This window comes from Gossypium hirsutum, chromosome A09 (genome assembly GCF_007990345.1).
Source record: "Gossypium hirsutum isolate 1008001.06 chromosome A09, Gossypium_hirsutum_v2.1, whole genome shotgun sequence".
Lineage (NCBI taxonomy): Eukaryota > Viridiplantae > Streptophyta > Magnoliopsida > Malvales > Malvaceae > Gossypium > Gossypium hirsutum.
The window spans coordinates 61,596,382-61,601,180 of NC_053432.1; positions in this window are offsets into that span (position 1 = coordinate 61,596,382).

Genomic DNA, 4,799 nt, shown 5'->3' on the forward strand with positions numbered 1-4,799 from the left:
TAAGAAAAACATTACAGACTCTTAAAATCATATAATAAACTCAATAGTATAATTGTTCAATATCTTTAAATAATAATCAACTATTTACTTTTCAATCAGTAATCTGTTTTAATCCAACCTCAATATCAGTCAATATCTTTCAATGTCAATCAATTTATTAATATCGTTCAGTAACAATCAATTATTCTTTGATAATCAGTTTTCAATATATATATTTACAATTCACTTTGAATAATAAGATTATTCACCTTTTATTCAATATTATGTACTATTTCATTTCAATAACAGTCAATATTCTTTAGTAACACTCAATTGATCTTTATTGTTCATTATCAGTCAGTCATTAGTATTAATCAGTTATTCAGTAATAATCATTTATTCAGTAACAGTCATTTATTCAGTCACAGTCAATTATCCAGTAATAATCAGTTATTCAGTAATAGTCATTTATTCAGTCACAGTCATTTATTCAGTAATAATCAGTTATTCAGTAACAGTCATTTATTCAGTAACAGTTAATTATTCAGTAGCAGTCAGTTATTCAGTACCTTTATTTTCCCCTATTAACAAGACTCAGACTCGGACGGATACACGGATCCAACCCACACACCGGGATAGCATACAGTGTTTCATCGGTCGAAGCTGGAATACACTGTACAGGTAACAGTAACGGTAAAAATAACAGTAGCGGTACACAGAGTACCTCATCGGAACAAATTCGGAACAGTAACGTAAGGTACAGAGTACCTCTTCGAAACGAATCTGGAACAGTAATAGTAAGGCGACACTTATAGTGTCTCAACGACACAAAGTCGGAATATCCCTGAACACTTCTAATCCTATGGCATGCCAACTATATCCGACTAGCCCGATAATGTTAATAGGGTATTCAGTAAACTTTCAGTTTTCATTCAATACATATTTCAGCTAATCATATATTTTTTCAGTTCAATATATATTTCAATTCACTTTACATTAACAAATGTTCAAATTTCTCATTAATCATATATTTTCATATCAATTTCATCATTTCCCAAATTAATATATTGTTCAATATAACATACATTCATATTCAATACCACACCAATCACATATATTCAAATAAATTCAATAAAGTTTAACATATACCAGTTAATCTGTTTCAATCATAAAACACAATAATTCTTATCTTAACATTTTTCATATACTTTAAATAAAATATAACAATTAATAACTAAGTTCGGATTATAGAAATACAAATTGTAATTTCCTAGCTATCCCTCGTCGACTTTGGCTTTACCTTGCCTAGCCGAGATTTTCCGGCACAACACTAGTTACGGAAATCAATTAAATATTATCAATACATTACCATTCAATTTTCATATTGAATATTTCAATTTCTATCCATCTTTTGCCTAAATTCCAATTTAGTCCTTAAACCGAGACTAACTTTTATTCTTCACATTTAACTCAATATTTTCATTCAATTTCCACTTTAGACTAATTTCAATACTCTAATTTCACCATAAAACCATAATTTCAAAATTCTTTCAATTTAGTCCCTAAAGCATAAAACTTATGAATTACTTTACAATTCAATCATTATTTCACTTCTAACTTGAATTTCTATCAATTTAATCCCTAATTAATCATTTTATTCAACATGAACAATATTTAGAAATCTAATAACTTTCAATATATCAACTTAATTTCATCAAAACCTTGTTCCAAAGCTTCTAAAACATCAAAATTAAGTAAAAAGACTAAATTAACTTATCAAGTAAACCTTCAAACCTCAAAATCCCAATTTTTCCTTTTTCCTTCTTTCCTTTCTTTTTCCTTCTTTCCTTCCCCTGTTTCCTTTTCAATTCTGTTTCTTTTTTCTTTTCTTTGTTTCGTTTTATTATTTATATATATATATAATATGTTAACAATAAAGATATCTATTAATAAAAATCTATTTAATCACAAATACTTATTTAACACTTGTATGCATATATACTATCACACATGTCTTTCTTTTAATTTATTTGTCACATAAAAATCTTATAATATAATTATTTAATTAATAAATATCTTTTATAAATTAAATACAAGTATTACAAATGTATGTATTTTTATTAATACATTTGTATCAAATCATTACCATACACTTGTCTTTATTTAATTTATTCATTATATAATATCAATTTAATAATAATAAATATATTAATATTTACTTAAATAATAAGTAAATACATACATGTATTACAAATGTATGTATAATATTTATTACACATGTATTTTATTTTTATATTATACACATGTATTTTATTTTTACCATACACTTGGCACTCATTTTGGCTTATTTATTTATTTATTCCTTTCAATTTTCTTTATTCTATAATTAAACTTTCACACTTTATTCAATTTAATCCTTTTATCCTATTATCCTTAATTAAGCTAAATTTACTTAATTAAACTCTAATTAACCACTCAATTAACTTCGTAAATATTTTAATAAATATTTACGAATCTATTTTTCAGAAATGGAGACCCGAAAATTCACTTTTCTGATAACAGTAATATTCGGATCATTATAATAAGAAACTAAACATGCTTGCAAGAAGCATTATCATAAAACCCAGAATTAGGAAATTTCCTTCCTTACATACAAATCTGACACTAAAACATGCAATGCTAAGATCACATAAATGACCATGAAAATAACCTAAGGTTCATCGATATTTACCTAGTGCTAAAACAACGAAGGAGTTGGCTGAGTACAGTGAACTCAACTTCAAACAGGTTTCTAATCGTAAGTTTCAAAGAGTGTGAGAGCAAAGAAAAATCTAGAAGGAAGAAGACGTAAAACTTGCCTAAGAAATCACTACTAACTTTATACAACCAAACACGGAAGTAAGGTTTAGCGAAAAAGTCAAATTATCCTACTAACCCTCCCTCGATAATCGTGACTAAGTACTCTAACCATAACTTTAGTCTTATCAGCTACAATAATTTAGTTCCATTCTAACCATTTATCATTAACTAACTAAATCGTCCTACCAGAATAATAGATAATTCTATCAAATTACAAACTTAACTTAAACACCTAAACAACTATGGTGATTTATACCCTATAAGAAAGTTCGCCAAACTACCGAGCTCGCCAAACACAAGATTCTCCATTGGCGCATTCATAGAATCTTATACTTAATCAAAACTAATGCCTTACCCATTCAGAATATACTATAAACACCAATTTTCAATGAACAGTAACTGAACATTAAGACTTCACCGGATGGGCTGTTACAGAATGTGGCCATGGGTTGCTTGTTCTCGAACAAGCAATTTATCATAGTCATTTGTTAATAGTGATCATATTAATCATTAAGAAGACATATTGGTAACAACGAGATAAAATAGAATTGTATTAAGTGAACAGATTTAACTCAAAAGAATCAAGGATAACACACACATGACGAGGTCATTGGATAGAGTGGTTGGATGAATTATTTTGGTAAGGAGTATACAATAAGGAGTTTTCAGTCATGGTCCTTCTTGTGGACTAACTTCATAATTAAGTAAATTACAAATTATCGAAATAATGCTTCTATACATAATTGCAATTACTCGAGCCTAATTGTATATGTCTAATTAGTCCCTCTGTTAGTTCAACAAAAGCTCAATTAGACTGCACTTGAACCAAAAGAAAATTCTACGACTTTGGAAATAATTTAATTAAGTTGATTTATTTGATGTGGAATTAAATTAGGCAGTTGTGAGAATTGTTCAACTAGAGAATTTGATTAAAGAATTTTCTTGAAAAATTAATCTGGAAAATCTAAGTGATTTTTGGAAAAATTAATATTGATCAAGTAAAATAAAACCAATCAAATTAATTACAATTAATATGATATTTTTGGAAATTAATTTTCAAGTCAAACAATTGGCTCAATGGTAATTGAACTTGAAAATTGAACCTGATATCAAAATTTGGGCCCAAGAACCCAAAACCGAGATCGATACCTAAAAACTAGTTGAATCAAGTCTGGTACATGAAACTAGGCTTGGACTAGACCGATCGGACCTTCACTAGGCTTGGATCGAATCGGCAACAGTCGACCCAGCTCGAGTTTTCGTGAGAGTGTCGTACCTGCGATGGCACCACCAGACACGATGGTGACGGCGATGACGATGACAGCATTCTAGTGGCCAACGGGTGGTCTTTCGATGATTGAGCAGTGGAAAAATTATAATATTGATCAAGTAAAATTAAATCAATCAAATTAATTACAATTAATATGATATTTTTGGAAATTAATTTTCAAGTCAAACAATTGGCTTAATGGGTAATTGAACTTGAAAATTGAACTTGATATCGAAATTTGGGCCCAAGAACCCAAAATCGAGATCGATACCTAAAAACTAGTCGAATCAAGTCTGGTACGTGAAACTAGGCTTGGACCAGACCGATCGGACCGTCACTAGGCCTGGATCGAATCGGCAACAGTCGACCCAGTTCGAGTTTTCGTGAGGGTGTCGCACCTGCGATGGCACCACCGGACACGACAGTGCTGGCGATGACGATGACAGCATTCTAGTGGCCAGCGGGTGGTCCTTCGATGATTGAGCAGTGGAAAAATTATACTCTTACCAGGATTCTATCAAATAATTTGATTTCAGATCAACTATTCCAAAATAATATTATTTTAATAGATTTAATATTAAATTTAATTTAATACTTATCTTGATAGTATTTTATTAATTTAATATTAAAGTGATTAAGTTTAATCATAGTTTAACTCTCTAAACTCTCCCTATATAAAAAGAGCCTTGGG